Below are 17,821 nucleotides of genomic sequence, written 5' to 3'. Positions count from 1 at the left end.
TTAAGTTATTTAATCTGTAGCATAATAAACTGCATGTTTTCGAGTCATAGTGGGAGGACCACACACTTTCATCTTGCGACTCCAAGTTTACTTCGATATGATGGTTTGTCGAATGGACAAATGATCGTCGGCATTTATAAAACTGATTTTTTTAAAATTCAGTATGACTTTTTATTCACATAAATGTGGGTAAAGAGACAAACCAAAGATATCCCATATGCATCGGAGTCACGTCTTTACTCAACATTTTACAGCTTGTTTCTATCTTACAGCATTGCACACATACACCCTCAATTCGAGTCCTGGTTTTAACTTAACACCCTTCACTCACTGACATAGATAATTACATTTTAGTCATTTAGCAGATACTCTTATCCAGAGCGACTTACAATTAGTGCATTCATCTTAAGATAGCTAGGTGAGACAACACATGACAATCGTACCAAGTACATTTTCCCTCAAAGTATTTATCAGCAAAGTCAGAGCTAGTGGGAAAAGACAAGTGTTATTTTTTGGGGAGGGAGGTTGGTGTCGGAGGCACCGTGAGAGTTATTTAAGATACTCTCCGTTTTCGAAAGATGGGCAGGGACTCTGCTGTGCTGACTTTAGGGGGAAGCTTGTTCCACCATTGGGGTGCCAGGACAGAGAAGAGCTTTGACTGGGCTGAGCGGGAGCTGCCCTACCATTGGTGTGGGAGGGCCAAGACACCAGAGGTGGCGGAACAGAGTGCTCGGTTTTGGATATAGGGTTTGAGCATATCCTGAAGGTAAGGAGGTGCAGTTCCCCTTGCTGCTCCATAGGCAACCACCAGGGTCTTGAAGATGATTCGAGCTTCGACTGGAAGCCAGTGGAGTGTGCGGAGGAGCGGGGTGACATGGGAGAACTGAGGAAGGTTGAACACCAGGTGGGCTGCGGCATTCTGGATAAGTTGCGGGGGTTGGATGGCACAAGCGAGGAGCCCAGTCAACAGAGTTGCAGAAGGGACTTGCGCCACTTCCTATGTGAGGAAAGGTTGTACTTGCTTTGATGCAAGTCCTTGCTCAGAGCCTAGAGCCGTGCCCTGGGGGACACCAGTAGTGAGAGCAGACACCGATCCTCTCCACGCCACCTGGTAGGAGGCAATCCAGTAGTGTGGCGAGCCTGAGACGCCCAACCCTGAGAGGGTGGAGAGGAGGATCTGATGGTTCACGCTGGCCAAGGCAGCGGATAGCTCTTGGAGGATGAGAACAGAGAGAGAGTCAGCTTTGGCAGAGAAGAGAGCAGTGGTGTAAAGTACTTAAGTAAAAATACTTGAAAGTACTACTTAAGTCGTTTTTTGGGGGTATCTGTACTTTACTTTACTATTTTTTATTTTGGACAACTTTTACTTCACTACATTCCTAGAGAAAAGAATGTACTTTTTACTCCATACATTTTCCCTGACACGCAAAAGTACTCGTTACATTTGACAAGAATATTGTCCAATTCACACACTTATCAAGAGAACATCCCTGGTTATCCCTACTGCCTCTGATCTGGCGGACTCACAAAACACAAATGCGTGTGCCCCTGGCTATCTGTCTGGTTTGCTTAATATAAGGAATTTGAAATGGTTAATGCTTTTACTTTTACTTTTGATATTTAAGGATGTTTTTAGGAGGGTAAAACAATTCCCATTTTATTATAAATTGATATTACAAAAAAAGCATTGAAAATACATTAACATGGGTACGTTTACATGCACAATAATCGGATATTAAAATGATTATGACAGGCAATGTATGTAAATAGTCATGTAAACACCTTATTCTGCTCATCTTAAATCGGCTTAAGGTCAAAATGGAAGTAAGTTTACGGCAAATAAAACACCTGTTTTTTTTTTTTTTTTTTTTAGCAATCTTTTGAATTATTAGGTATTGTAAACAACTTAATCGGCGTTCCAGCAATGCATCTGATCTGTGCATGTGCCAGCACCAGTAGCGCAACCCTTCCTCTAATGGGCGAGTGAAGTGAGTTCGGAAAAACTGAAAATATGCATCTTAGGAATAGTTTTCACACACTTTATACTGTATGTCCAAACTCAGAATCAAATACGCTTCACAAAAAACATGGTCACTATGGTTGCCCGATTTCAGATGTGTCCATGTACACAGAATTATTAGGGAAATCCTTCTTCTTGCAAAGCATGTAGGCCTAAATGTTTTAAAACAAACTATTATACGCTGCTCAAAAAAATAAAGGGAACACTTAAACAACACAATGTAACTCATGCAAGTCAATCACACTTCTGTGAAATCAAACTGTCCACTTAGGAAGCAACACTGATTGACAATACATTTCACATGCTGTTGTGCAAATGGAATAGACAACAGGTGGAAATTATAGGCAATTAGCAAGACACCCCCAATAAAGAAGTGGTTCTGCAGGTGGTGACCACAGACCACTTCTCAGTTCCTATGCTTCCTGGCTGATGTTTTGGTCACTTTTGAATGCTGGCGGTGCTTTCACTCTAGTGGTAGCATGAGACGGAGTCTACAACACACACAAGTGGCTCAGGTAGTGCAGCTCATCCAGGATGGCACATCAATGCGAGCTGTGGCAAGAAGGTTTGCTGTGTCTGTCAGCGTAGTGTCCAGAGCATGGAGGCGCTACCAGGAGACAGGCCAGTACATCAGGAGACGTGGAGGAGGGCAGCAGGACCGCTACCTCCGCCTTTGTGCAAGGAGGAGCAGGAGGAGCACTGCCAGAGCCCTGCAAAATGACCTCCAGCAGGCCACAAATGTGCATGTGTCTGCTCAAACGGTCAGAGACAGACTCCATGAGGGTGGTATGAGGGCCCGACGTCCACAGGTGGGGGTTATGCTTACAGCCCAACACTGTGCAGGACGTTTGGCATTTGCCAGAGAACACCAAGATTGGCAAATTCGCCACTGGCGCCCTGCGCTCTTCACAGATGAAAGCAGGTTCACACTGAGCACATGTGACAGATGTGACAGTCTGGAGATGCCGTGGAGAACGTTCTGCTGCCTGCAACATCCTCCAGCATGACCGGTTTGGCGGTGGGTCAGTCATGGTGTGGGGTGGCATTTCTTTGAGGGGCCGCATAGCCCTCCATGTGCTCGCCAGAGGTAGCCTGACTGCCATTAGGTACCGAGATGAGATCCTCAGACCCCTTGTGAGACCATATGCTGGTGCGGTTGGCCCTGGGTTCCTCCTAATGCAAGACAATGCTAGACCTCATGTGGCTGGAGTGTGTCAGCAGTTCCTGCAAGAGGAAGGCATTGATGCTATGGACTGGCCCGCCCGTTCCCCAGACCTGAATCCAATTGAGCACATCTGGGACATCATGTCTCGCTCCATCCACCAACGCCACGTTGCACCACAGACTGTCCAGGAGTTGGCGGATGCTTTAGTCCAGGTCTGGGAGGAGATCCCTCAGGAGACCATCCGCCACCTCATCAGGAGCATGCCCAGGCGTTGTAGGGAGGTCATACAGGCATGTGGAGGCCACACACACTACTGAGCCTCATTTTGACTTGTTTTAAGGACATTACATCAAAGTTGGATCAGCCTGTAGTGTGGTTTTCCACTTTAATTTTGAGGGTGACTCCAAATCCAGACCTCCATGGGTTGATACATTTTGATTTCCATTGATAATTTTTGTGTGATTTTGTTGTCCGCACATTCAACTATGTAAAGAAAAAAGTATTTAATAAGATTATTTCAGTCATTCAGATCTAGGATGTGTTGTTTAAGTGTTCCCTTTATTTTTTTGAGCAGTGTATATTAATCTATCCACAATAATCGTATAATTGTGTGCATGTAACCCTGCTCGTTAATAATTGTGAGCTACGTTTCTAGACTCTCTTGGGACTGCTCAGTAACCATTGCCTCTTTAGGCAATTTATTTTTTTCTGACCACTGGACCTGAAAGGTCTCAACAGTGTCCAGTTTAATTGTAAACAAACATACACATTTTACCTCTGAGCCGACGTGTAGTACTGTTAATCTCCATGATGGGTTTACCATTGATGACCATACAGAACGCTGAGCAACTTCTTGAAACCCGTTCCTGTCGGGGAGGCCATCGTTATGGCTTTGTGACCTCATCAGCCTCATCCTCGGATGAATCCTGCGTAAGGTCCACAGTGGCGACTTCCGTTGACACAGCACTGGTGGTTGCAGTCACACTACTACCACTGTATACCTCCATCTTCTCCAAAAGTGCCGAAGATTGTGTTCTGCTCACGCCATCTATAACAAATCCCCAAGAGCCGTCAGCCAGGTTTTCTACCTCTGTATTGTCCTGAAAGCCCTCCAACACCAGGATCACAGTCAGTAACCCATCGATAATTAGCTGGCTGTAAGGAACTGGCTCGTGACACACTGGGCAGGTCCAGGTGGGCATCTTCTCATTCATCTGCAGGTAGAGCGTCCCGTCAAAGCATTGGAGGTGGGCGCACTTACGCCCCCTGCAGGGCACTGACAGACTCATCTTCCCCAGCGGACAGATAAGGGACACTTGTAGTCCTGTTGTGGTCACCTCACACTCTGTGTCGAGACGCAGCTTCTCCTGGATGTGCTTTCTGCAGAATGTCACTCTCCACTGATTGGCTCTTCAGTTGACTGAGGAGGTCTGAGGGGGACAGCACCTTCACCAGGTACACAGCCACATCACAGTACCTTTTGCTATATCTCTCCCACCAGACACATAAACGAGATGAGGGGAGGAGGCTGAGAGAAACTGCTGGTGTTATGTTGATGGGTGTCTGAAGTTCAGGTAGGGGTATGAGTTTCTGATTAACTCTGATCCACAGGCATGGTGGGTATTGATCCTCCTCGTACCCAAGACTCGCTGTGAAGCAGAATCTGAGAACCACCTGGACACTCGGCACACCTGGTCGCAGTTCCTTGCAGTTTCTGTTCTGCTCCACTTGCTTTGGCGTCAGCCTGATGAACTCCTGGTTCTGCATGTCGGAGAAGAAGCCCATCAGTTGTGTGGGGGGTAGGATTGTCCCCAGGGTTTGGTAGAAGGGAAGGGGTACCATCTGGAACAATCTAGGATTGTGTGTGAGGTGGGGTTGTTTGTTGGCTCCACCACCGGCGCCACGGTCTGCTCCTCCTGGTGGCTTCCAGGAGTCCTCTGGCTGTTGCCAGGAACTGTCTGGTAGGCATAGCGTTCCTGGTAGAGCTGGCGCAAGACTGAGCAGGTGGGAATTGCACTGGGTCTGTATAACCCCCACAGCTCTCACCAGCAGATTGGACTTTATCCCACTCTTGGTCTGGCCCATGGCAGCCATTAGAGAACGTAGCTCTGTGACACGGAAATGCGTCAACATCCTAATTGCTTCTTCTATGTCCTCCACCATCTGAAATTACTTACTCTTAGAGTGACACGATGGATCAGAAAAATGAACAGTACTTCAACAGATCAGGTGCTCTTGATTGGCTCGCCATGTGTGTCAAAGGTTGGTTGTGTTCCCCCTTTTAGACTTTTACTCAAGTAGCATTTTACTGGGTGACTTTTACTTGAGTCATTTTCTATTAAGGTGTCTTTTACTTTTTACTTAATTATGACAATTGAGTACTGTTTCCACCACTGGTGGAAGAGAATGTAGGTGGCGAATACCATTACCAGGCCCTCCTTAGGGATGTAGAAGTGCTTAATGCAACGGAGGAGGAACAGATGTCGGCTGTTCCTTGAGGTAGGCCACAAGATATACTGACACTGTCCTACAGCACATCCTAATACCTCACTACCTGATTTCTATTAAAGAGGAAGTTGCCTAGCCATCTGGTGAGTGATGGACGAAGCCCGAGGTCTTACATCCTGGTGATGGCGAGGCATGGTCGAAAGCTTTGCTGAATTCGGCGGTCACCAGGGATCAGATAGAATCATGCTTATCCTGGGACTTGAAGAGATCGTTGGTTAGGTCCACCAGACCGTGTCTTGTCGATCGGCCTTGTAGACATCCTTACTGTTGGGTGTCAATCTGGGGTATGATATTGGTCAGAGCACATTCAGTGATAAAGCTCTCAGCTTCTTTGCTCAGGAGGTACAGTACCAGTCAAAAGTTTGGACATACCTACTCACTCCAGGGTTCTTCTTTATTTTTACTATTTTCTACATTGTAGAATAATAGTGAAGACATCAAAACTATGAAATAACACATATGGAATCATGTAGTAACCCAAATAGCCACCCTTTGCCTTGTTGACAGCTCTACAGCGATACGCCATCCCGGTATCCCTTTCTTTTCTTTCCAAAACCCAGGGCCCAGGGATTTTTTTTATTTTTTTTAAAGCCAGAAATAATCATATGTACACAGCACAACGGTCCTTGTAAGCACAGTGCTTCCCTTCGGAATAATTGTACTACCATCAAATATCCCCATCACTTCATAATGTATCACATGACAGACTAAGTCAGTCTTTAAATTGTCTTTTGAGACTCTGTGGCAGAGCATACCACCTGCTAATTTGGGTTAGACTATTAATTTTTTGTCTTGACACTATAACATGTAGTAGCCTAACCATTGTGTTGGAATTTTCCATGTTTCACTGTTAGGTTCTACCTTTTCACTGCATCTTATTTTAGATAAAAGTGCATTGCACAAGCCACAACATGTCGCTCATAATACATCATATGCTTCACACGCTTTCTTCATCTAGCAAGAGAAGGATGTGTTAATAACAACTACAAAAAATACAAAATGAGGATACTGATACTACTACTCCTCCACTTTTTTTACATACTAAAACACAAATACACATGACAGGTCGGCTAAATGATTCTGGACATAGATGTCAAAACATGAGAAGGAGAAGTTATTAAGGGTAGAAAAATAGGAAACAACCTTATGTCTTTGTATTACTTTGAATGAAAATCACTTTATATATCGATAACTGCAAAGACTGACTATAGCCTATAATGGCCTTAATCTGGATTTACACTATACTAGGCATACTCTATAGAGGCTCCGCAAATGTAACTTTTAGCAACAAAGCAATTTCACTTTGTCATTTTATTATTGCTCAGATTAACACCTGGTAGAGTGAAAACCAAGCCTCTGCTGACAACACTGGCTGACTAATAATAACTACCCTCTACTCAATTGACCTCCAGTAGGTCACAAAAGACCTCTGCTTCTTTTGCCTCACAGACCGTGGGCATCGAACACATTCAACAATAACAGGAATCAGACAACAAAATAAATTAGGACATAATTTACAAGATGTGTCAGGTGTCAGTGTGCAGCGGTAGGACGGAGTCAGGCGCAGGACACAGAAGTAAATAGCAAAAGGGGTATCTCCCCTGATCTGGGAATGTTTTCAATACAGACTCCTTTTATCATATAGTATTCCATATAAGGAATACAGACCTTTATGAAAGTTGCACAGTATACCCTTAATCTTGTAATAAATCAAATCTAGTAATACATAACTTGACATTTCTGCCATCCATTGTAACATTGTGGGAGGATAACCAACCTTCAAATTAATTTCTTAGCCGCTCTAAATGCTAGGTTGCACAGTTTCATCTGATAAGTCTCCAATATCAACATTTCCAAGCAAACAAAAACGGGGACAATCTGTAGACATGCTAAGATAAAAGAACATACTCTTTGCCAGAATTCAGCCACCATCACAAGACCATAATCTATGCAAATATGCCCCCTATTGTGTTTTACACCTCCAGCAGAATAATGACATTTCTGAGTGCATGATATTCAGTTTACCTTGCATATCGTACATTCTATGGATGGTCTTAAACTGCAGTAATTTGTCTGAGATTAGATGAACATGACTGGGCATTCTAATATATCTGTATCCATTCATCATCAATAGCGTCTCCCAGGTCTTCCTCACATTTTTGTTTCAAATGTTTTGTGTCATCGGGAAAAAGCCACTATGAACCCTTGATTCAGTTTGGATATCAACTTTAGAGGTTCATCAGACTGCCTTAAAATAGTCTCAATCTTTGAAGCTTCTGACTTGTCCAGTGTTGGCTGCACAGAGAGAATAAAGTGTTGTATTTGGAAAAGTTCACCTCTGCGCCATCACAGACTGTTCTTCCCTGGCTACCTGACCCTGATGAGACCCCTGTCACCATCTGATCCTGCTCAGATGAGGCATGACAAATAATTGCCTTGGTGTACATTAATACATTATATTATCCAAGAAAATTCAATGGTTCAATAGTTTAAAGCACCATTATTCCCAGATCACAGACTGTAGCCTACCCATCAACTCAAGATGGAACTTTGTAGCCATTCACTGATTATGATAATATACTGTAAAATTCACCTGAGCTCCGTAGACTGGTCTTCCCTGGCTGTCTGAAACCTGCTGGGACACCTGTCACCATCTGATCCTGCTAAGAGACATGAGCATAGTGTTGTGTACTGACAGTGAAGCCTGTAAAGCTGTTTATACCCTGTCAGTGTGAAAAGTAAAGAATTAGCTAGGGAAACTGACAGATCAATGATGTTACATTACAATAGTGACTAATAAAACTCACATTACTGAATTATATTCCCATTCATATTTTAAGTTCACTTGAGTGATTAGGATCATTTAAGTGGTAAGCCATGACTTCCTGTTTCACTGGGGTATAAATATGATGTGACACACAGGCCAAGTTCCCATATTCATCCATCACTATGGGAAAGACCCGAGAACACAGTACCGGTAATGATGTGCGACAAAAGGTTGTTGAGCTGGACAAATCAGGAAACGTCTTTAGAGAAAATAGCTAAACGGTTGAAAATGCCCATTTCCACTATCATGGCAATAATTAATAAGTTTAAAGCAATTGGAGATGTTAACAATCAGCCTGGAAAAGGACGTGTGTCTATATTGACCCCACGCACAGGGAGGAGGATGGTTAGAGTGGCCCAAAAATCTCCAAGGATTACATCTGGAGAATTGCAGACGTTAGTTGGTTCTTGGGGTCAGAAAGACTCCAAAACTACGATCAGACATAACCACAAGTTGCGTGGGAGGGTTGCCATAAAAAAGCCTTTGCTGCCATCAAACAACAAACTCAAGTGCCTACAGTTTGCCAAACGTTACTGGATTTGTCAATGGGACCAGGTTCTATGGTCCGATGATACCAAAATATAGCTTTTTGGAAACAAACACCAGAGGTGGGTTTGGTGTAGACAGAATAATAGCCATGCAGAAAAGTACCTCATCCTCACTGTGAAGTATTGTGGTGGATCTTTGATGTTGTGAGGCTGTTTTTCTTCCAAAGGCCCTGGACAACTTGTTAGGATACATGGTATCATGGACTCCATCAAGTACCAGCAGATATTAAATCAAAACCTGACTGCCTCTGCTAGGAACTTAAATCTTCCAGCAGGACAATGATCCAAAGCACACCTCAAAATCAACACAAAAGTGGTTCACTGACCACAGAATCAAGGTTTTGCCATGGCGATCCCAGTCCCCTGACCTAAACCCCATAGAAAACCTGTGGGATGATCTGAAGAGGAGAGCCCACAAGCATGGACCTTGGAATCTGGAGATTCTGTATGGAGGAGTGATCTCAGATCCCTTGCCATGTGTTTACAAACCTCATTATGCATTATAGGAGAAGACTCAGAGCTGTTACCTTGGCAAAGGGAAGTTGCACAAAGTATTGAATCAATAATTTGTTTCTTTCAGTTATTTTACTTTAAATAAATGTTCGATTTTTGTGAATATTTTGAATGAAAGACCAGGAGGATAAACAATGAAGACATTTTTTTCACAGCCAGTTTTGCTAATATTTACCAAGGGTGCCAATATTAGTGGAGGGCACTGTATGTATTGTATCTGTCCCTAACTATATAAACAATTTAAAATCATGCCACTGGCTTTAGCCAGTACAAAATATATTACAGGCAGTTCTGAAGTTATAGGTTGGCGCAACAAGTCATGCACGCGAAGAGCTTTTATCCTGGTCAATTTTGACTATGATTTATGTGTTTTGCTATTTTGTTATAGGCCTACTGTAGGTTCTGACCGTTATAACGCGTGAACACGTATTTTTGTGGTTGTTTATTATTAAACATAGTCCTATAGCCTAACATAACATGTTTCCGACATTCGCAAAATTATTTCAGCTAGATGTTTTTTTTTAACAAAATATGTGTTTCAACAATTTATTAAACAGTGTAGAAAGCTACAGTCTAATCTTTGTTTTTTATGTCAATGTTTGCTTATCCTGGATGAGCAGGAAAACAAATAGACATAGAGAAACACAGAGCACCACGTCAATGTAGACATTTAGGGCTGGTTTCCCAGACACAAATTAAGAATGAACATTTTAAATTGAATGTTTTTTAGTCGAGGACCAGTCTGACAAAATTGTTGAATCTCTAATCAACTGACAGCTTAGATCTTAGCTAGCTACAAAATCTATTCTAAATGTGCATCAGTCAGGCTTCAGACCAAGGCATAGCACCATCTCAGCAGCACCACTGGTTTAAAATTAAGCAGTGGTGGAAAAAGTACCCAATTGTCATACTTGAGTAAATGTGAAGATGCCTTAATAGAAAATGACTCAAGTAGAAGTGAAAGTCACCCAGTAAAATACTACTTGAGTAAAAGTATTTGGTTTGAAATGTACTCAATTATCAAAAGTAAAATGTAATTGCTAAAATATACTTAAGTATCAAAAGTAAAAGTATATCATTTAAAACTCCTTATATTAAGCAAACCAGAAGACATAAACAATTATTTTAATTTACGGATAACTAGGGGCACGCTCCAACACTGACATCATTTACAAACGAAGCATGTGTTTAGTGAGTCATCAGATCAGAGGCAGTAGGGATGACCAGGGATGTTCTCTTGATAAGTGTGTGAATCTTATTTTCCTGTCCTGCTAAGTACTTTTGGGTGTCAGGGAAAATGTATGGAGTAAAAAGTACAATATTTATTTAGGAATGTAGTGAAGTAAAAATTGTCCAAAATATAAATAGTACAGTAAAGTACAGATATGCAAAAAAATGACTTAAGTAGTACTTTCAAGTATTTTATTAAGTGGTAAATTGTTTGGATTAGTGTTCATCTCGTCAACAAAAATAGTGACTAAAATATTCACCAAACACCTATTTTTCACTGGGAATTACCAAAACCATAGCCTAACTGGCTAAATATAACAAGAACAAACTATAGGCTGAAATATTTTTCATTTCAATTGACTAAAACCAGTTTTTGGAGAGATTGAGAGCTTTTCCGTGTCTATGCAGCGCCGTTCTGTTCAGCAGAACGCCACAGCCTACATCAGCTGGTGAGCTGCAGGTGAGCAAGAGATGAGGGTGGGCAGAAAGACAGACAGACTCCACTCCCATTATAGGCTACACATCGCGCAGGTGACTCGTGCAGTTGACTCTCTCTTTGCCTGGTTAAGAAACACATGCCGCTTTACTCAATTAAAAACAATAGCAGCATTGGTTTTAAATAGTGATGCAACAGTCTAGCTATGTTTTCTATCCATTGAGTGTAGATGTGGGCTGTCTTTGAATTTCTAGTCTCGCTCAACCCTCTCACTTTCCCCACTGCATTTCATAGCCAGGTTCGGTATAGCCAATGTAGCCAAGTCTCCCTCTTTTCCTCAGCGAGGACGGCTTGGTTCTAGCCCTTACAGTTCAAAAGATATTACCCATAATACCGGCGCTACGTTTTTATTCTTTCTATTGTGCATTGGCAGGCCTCATTTTAAAAGCGGGCCTAAAACTAGCCTACTTGCGGGCCGGACTTTTAACCATTAAGTTTATGCTACACCTTGTTCAGTCATGTTACCTCATTAGCTAGCTATAGCTAACATCCTGGGTCACATTCAACAGGAGGAAACGTTTTGGAATGTACAGATATAAATATGCTATGTAGAACAAACATGTCTCTGGCATATGGAATAAAGTCTGCTCTATTCATGGGATTTCTATCTGCAACATTCGAGAAGCTTTACCAGTAACATTACCTGCAACTCAGTATTAGGAAGGTATTCTTTAATGTTTTGTACACTCAGTGTATATTCTTGTATATGTTTGTAATATTTCTGCTGTTGGGAAGAGAATAGGTATGCAGAAGGTGATGTATGTTTGTGCACATGGAAGTCTGATTTATGTTTACTATTGGTTAATCATCATTTTGACAATAACTAGACTAAATCATTATTCAAATGACAAAAATGTGACTTTATGATATTTTATTCAAAATGACTAAGACTACACTAAATAAAAAAAGAATGGCAAAATGACACTGGTTTGGATAGGAAGAAACACTGTGCTGCTCTATTCATTGACTTATCTAAAGCGTTCGACACTGTCGACCACTCTTTGCTAATTCAAAGGTTGTCTGAAATTGGCCTGGATCAGGCATCATGTAGACTACTAAAGATAGCGTTAGTAGTATTGTTAGCTATAGACCGGGTCATTCTAGATAGGTTTAGTCGCCCTCTAAAACTATTTTAGTAAGTGCTTTTCATTAACACATTGGCCTACCTTGTTTTCCATGAAAAGTTGTGTTCTCTCTCTCGTGAGGCAGAAACCAGGCAGGCAGGACAGGAAGGTTGTCACTCTGTAGGCTGTACCTAGCAGACCACTGTGACTGACAAGTGAATCCACCTGTCGCGGTGAGCGTGGGGGTAAACTTGTGAAATCCCAGGGACAGGGTTGTATTCACTTGACGAAACAGAGGAATGTTGGCTGAAATTGGAGGACTTGTATTCACTTGACGAAATAGAGGAATGTTGGCTGAAATTGGTAGCACCCTTACACCAGGGAACCGAAAAGTGTTCGACCTGGAACCAAAAAAAGGGTTTTACCTAGAACCGAAAAGGGTTATCCTATGGGAACAGCCAAAGAACCCTTTTGGAACTGTTTTTTCTAAGAGTACAAACAAATTCATAGAGCTACCAGTCCTGTCATTTCTTTCCTAACCATCACATCAGGCTTTTATAGTTTTTCTCGATCGCTAAGACACTTTCAATGAAACTTTGAATGACACAGATCTCCATCATAACCTGAGCACAACAGTATTATTTTTTGTAAAATTGTAAGTAATTTCTCATTGCTTTCACACAATGCAAATGCTAAGCAAATGTTTGCAAAACTGTAAACACAACTCTCTACAAAAGTGGCAAAATTCAGTTGAGTAAATCATGTCAAATAAAATATAAACATTTGGTCACAGCTAATACAAATTACTCTTCTGCATGTGTGCAAAACTTATTTGCCCAATTGTGCAATCAGTCCTTATTCATGCACTAAAGAGGTCGCTCAGCTCTGAATTGCTGTTTGCAAGAATGGACCAAGTAGGAGGCAGAGGGCAAGGACAAAGGAGAGGTAGAGGGGCCCATAGAGGAAGATGGGTTCAGATGTGTGGAGGTGGAACGTTTATGATTACCGTCCACATGACCAATGTCCCTCCTAGACACAATGAATGCCGGTTGTACGGCAATCACTGAAGAGGACTGCCAAGCATGGATACACCATGCAAGGAGATTTTTTTTCCTCGCTGCATTGCAAGGGAAAACATTCAGTGTGATGTTGATGAAAACATGTGGCCTGATCGACAAGAACGAATGGACTGAATGTGGTGTATACTGTATTGGTGTTTTTTTTTTTACATTGCTTTGTTTTTGCCATGATTTGTTAGCTTGGTGTATTTTATTTGCATTCTCTGTATATACTGTACAGCATCATTGCATTTGTAAAGGACAACATGGATAAAGGTCAAATAAAGCCTTTTTGTTTCTGGATTTTAATGCGCTTGAGTGACATTCTTATTGCATTGGTCATCTTTGGTCAAATCATTTTAGGACAAAAGAATACAGCCCATGATGTGATAATATGTTTACTTGTCTTTTATGGTCATACTATAATTATAGTATCAACAGATGGCAAAGACATGTAAAAGAGGGTTAACCATGTTAGGGTATATTGATAGTTGTAGTTACTATTTATTGGGCCATTGTGTAACGACTGATTTTGAAATAACTTTTCATTAGATAACAAGTTTTGTTTTGATGGAGGTAGTTGATTTTGTGTCATGCATTTGAAATGTGTCATTTTGGCCAACGTGTTTCAGTTTGGGGCTACATGTTAATTGTTTAGAAAAAGTTCATTCTGTTTGGTCAAATTTTCTCAAGAAATGTTATTAGAGAAAACGTATGATATTTAAGTCAATGCGTTGATATTGAGTCTCTCTTTCTCTTCACAGTACTCTGTGCAGCCCAGCATTCAGCCCAGACTGAGACTCTGCAGGTGAAAGGCATCGTGGGAAAGTTTCTCTCTTTTCCAGAGAGGGTGTTGAAATCTGGCAGTTTACTTTATAAAGACCTTGGCAGTATTGCACAGGTGTACCCTGGTAAACAAAGTAATACCAACCTTGAGAAATTTAAAAACCGCCTTAACTGGAACAATGTTACTGGATTCTTCACTTTGTCAGACCTACAAATAGAAGATTCTGGGGTTTATACTGTGGAGAATACAAATGAAGAGAAGATCAGACATACATTTCAGCTGACTGTGTACTGTAAGTGTGTGTTGTAAATTATAAAATCATTAAAGCGGCAATCAGCAGTACAAACAATACTAAAGCGGTCGCTTTATTGGTTTGGTAAAAAGCTGAGGGATGGAGCTGGAGAAATGTAACCACACTCAAATTAATTGACAGAGCTATGGATGCAAAGACTGATTAACCATTATATAAAAATTATAGTTGTAACCATGTTTTGAGACTATATAGTGTTTGTTTACAATTTATTTGTTTACAAACACTGGAGTAAAACAAGCTGATGGGTTCTCTGACTGGGACTGAGCTCATGAGGCATTTATAAGTTATATTCTTCAAGAATCAATGGGTCCATATCATTAATGTATAAGTCCAAAAATGGATGTAGCAACTGTTCTTTGACACTTTAAAGAAGTTCCATTTCACAAATTCTCATTTATTCATTATTTGTCTTCCAGATGTTCTGTCCAAACCTCAGGTGACGGTCCATGACAACAGCTCCTGTAGCATGGTGTGTTCTGTGGAGAACGGCAGAGAGGTGACCCTGTCCTGGTACAGAGGAGGGAAGCTACTCAACCAGAGCAGCAGCCCTGACCTCAACATCACCCTCTCTCTACCTCTCAAGGTGGATGAACAGAACAGAGACTCTTACAGATGTGTAGCTGCCAACCCAGTCAGCAAGGAGACCACTGTTGTTCCATATTCCTGTATAGAGAGTGATCACGCCAAGGTGGCAGGTACAAAAAAAACATGTGCAGTAGCAATGTTAAATTGCTGATATCCAGACAATATCAAATTCAATATGAAACAATAAATATGGTAGAGGTCATTTTATGAAACACAATGTTTTAATTAAAATATTGTTTTCTCTTTATTTTAGATGGTGATGAGCGGACTCGAGGTCGTCTTATTATTGCTGTAATCTGCATTTTGTTTGCTTCAGGACTTGTTGGACTTGCAATCTATCTAAAGAAGAGGAGAAATGGACACTCACAAGGCAGGTATTTATCTTTTAGCGGGGTGAGGTCATTCTCCTTGTCAAAGTCAAACCTTTTTCAATTATCAAGGATAGTGTTTTGGAAAAGGTAGAACATTTTTGTCTGAACAACGGATGCAGGTCAAATGAAGTGGCATATCTTCCACACTTCCTCTGCTTGGTCAGACAGTTATATTATCTCAGACCACTTCTCTAAATGTTGAAAAAGCAGAAGGCACATATACACAAGCACACTCTGACAATCCTTACTTTTTAGCTTCTGTGGCGCCAAAAGGATTGCTAACACAGACACAGGTATCCATAGTAACATGAGTCCTTAGTGTTTGCAGAACCTGTCTTGGGGGTGAGCATTTGTGCATATCTGCCAGTTACTCCCACCCACATTGTAAATTTAATTTCCTTTATTTGCCTTTATAGATTCACCCGGAAGAAAGCAAGATGACATTCAGTACACAGCCATAACTCACATTAATCCAGCAGATAACCAGGTTAGTAACAATGCTACAGGCTGATAAACATAGGAGACGTAATACAGCAGCTTTTGCAGCCCTCATGGCTACAACTATAGGATTTAGTTCTGTGCCAGTGGGTTAATGTGGTATTGAGTTGCACAGACAACCTGAGTTTAATAACTGGCCTGATGTCATTGCAAACAGTTTTGCCCATATTATATGGTTGGGTTGCATAATGAGAAGCCACACAGCACATATTGTATTTACACTGAACAAAAATATAAATGCAACAGGTAGTGTTGGTCCCATGTTTCATGAGCTGAAATAAAAGATCCCAGAAATGTTCCATATGCACATGAAGCTTATTTATCTCAAATGTTGTGCACAAATTTATTTACATCAGTGCATTTCTCATTTGCCAAGATAATCCATCCACCTGACAAGTGTGAAATGTCAAGAAGCTGATTAAACAGTATGGTAATTACACAGGTGCACCTTGTGCTGGGGACAATAAAAGGCCACTCTAAAATGTGTAGTTTTGTCACACAACACAATGCCTAAGATGTCTCAAGTTTTGAGGGAGCGTGCAATTGGCTTGCTGACTGCAGGAATGTCCACCAGAGCTGTTGCCAGATAATTAAATTGTAATTTCTCTACCATAAGCCGCCTCCAACGTAGTTTTAGAGAATTTGGCAGTACATCCAACCTGCCTCAGGAGTATTTCTGTCTGTGAAAAAGCCCTTTTGTGGGGAAAAACTCATTCTCATTTTCTGGGCCTGGCTTTCACGTGGGTGGACCTAACTCAGTAAAATCTTTGAAATTCTTGCATGTTGCATGTATATTTTTGTTCAGTATAGTAATGCCTTTGATCTTCCCGTGTCTTGAACAGTATTTGTCAAGTCTGTGGACTTTTAAGCTTGGCTTCTTGGTTCCTCCCACTACCTTTAGGAATGGTTCTAGATGTGTGTTGTGTTGACTGTTGAGTTACCTACTGCAGAGCAATGAGACAAAGTATCTAATAATGAAAAATATTACTCTTTTTTTTATTTGTCTTATTTTTTTGATTTCCTACACCTTTTCTCGCCCCTCCCCTCTCTGCCCCTCTTTCCTTGTCCCTCTCAATCCTTCCCTCCCTACCTCCTTCCCTCTCCCTGTCTAGGAGGAGCGAACAGCTATACCAGAACTGGATCCGCTTAGAGACAACCCTAACCTGACATCCGTTTATTATCACAGTTATATCGCATGGCGAACAGCGATGACGTTGACACTGCATGAAAGAGAGAGAGAACCGGAAGTTACTGAGAGGGTGACATGATAATTCACATCCAAGAGAAGGCGTTAAATCCTAAAGAGGACATTAAGACAAAATTATAGTAAATATTCATCTAGAAAACATAATGGAGGCATAGTTGTTACTGGAGAAAATTCCCATTTAACCATTGCACTGTTGTTATTTCAGACTTCCTTTGTTGGTCATTCTCAGTCTTTTGTTGAATTGGGGCCTTGATGAGATTCACTGACACAGACAAATTCAATAGCTATGCCTAGGGTTTTTAATAGGATTATCCCTCTTTTTTCAAGTGCACATTGTCCCAATTTATAGGTTAAAACAAATGGAATCTATCTTTTAATCCAATTCACGAGTGTGTTTGCTATGCTACTGCTGGGCCAACGATTATTTTCAGTACTGTCTGTTTTGTTGTTTAAATGTAGGTGCCTCAACTATCTTTTTATAGCTGGTCATTGTTAGTTTACCAGTGGATAGCAGCTGTGTACGTATCATAAAAAGCAGACGTTTGGTGAGATAAAGCCACATATTCCTTAGAGGCAATGGCTGTTAGGCTACGTTGGAAACAAAAAGTCAACAAGTTAATTTTTTCCTTTC

At 41.3% G+C, this 17,821-nt stretch overlaps 2 pseudogenes across 2 annotated transcripts in view; one reads left to right on the top strand and one right to left on the bottom strand.

The window, feature by feature from the left end:
• Positions 1 to 5,348, bottom strand: part of LOC311112462 (E3 SUMO-protein ligase PIAS4-A-like) — a 34,683-nt pseudogene extending 29,335 nt beyond the window's left edge. Inside the window, exon 1 of the transcript in view lies at positions 3,961 to 5,348. The product of the transcript in view is annotated as an E3 SUMO-protein ligase PIAS4-A-like (transcript). The remainder of the gene's footprint in view (positions 1 to 3,960) is intronic.
• The window catches only part of LOC311112396 (natural killer cell receptor 2B4-like), a 94,634-nt pseudogene extending 77,195 nt beyond the window's left edge, over positions 1 to 17,439 (top strand). Inside the window, exons 2-5 of the transcript XR_014615923.1 lie at positions 14,194 to 14,508; positions 14,946 to 15,224; positions 15,368 to 15,507; positions 17,096 to 17,439. The product of XR_014615923.1 is annotated as a natural killer cell receptor 2B4-like (transcript). The remainder of the gene's footprint in view (positions 1 to 14,193; positions 14,509 to 14,945; positions 15,225 to 15,367; positions 15,508 to 17,095) is intronic.
• Positions 17,440 to 17,821: the final 382 nt, after the last annotated feature.

This window comes from Coregonus lavaretus, assembly GCF_964263955.1.
Source record: "Coregonus lavaretus genome assembly, chromosome: 38".
In the NCBI taxonomy this organism is placed as follows: Eukaryota; Metazoa; Chordata; class Actinopteri; order Salmoniformes; family Salmonidae; genus Coregonus; species Coregonus lavaretus.
The sequence above is the reverse complement of the archived record's forward strand: the minus strand, read 5'-3'. Positions and strand labels throughout refer to the sequence as shown.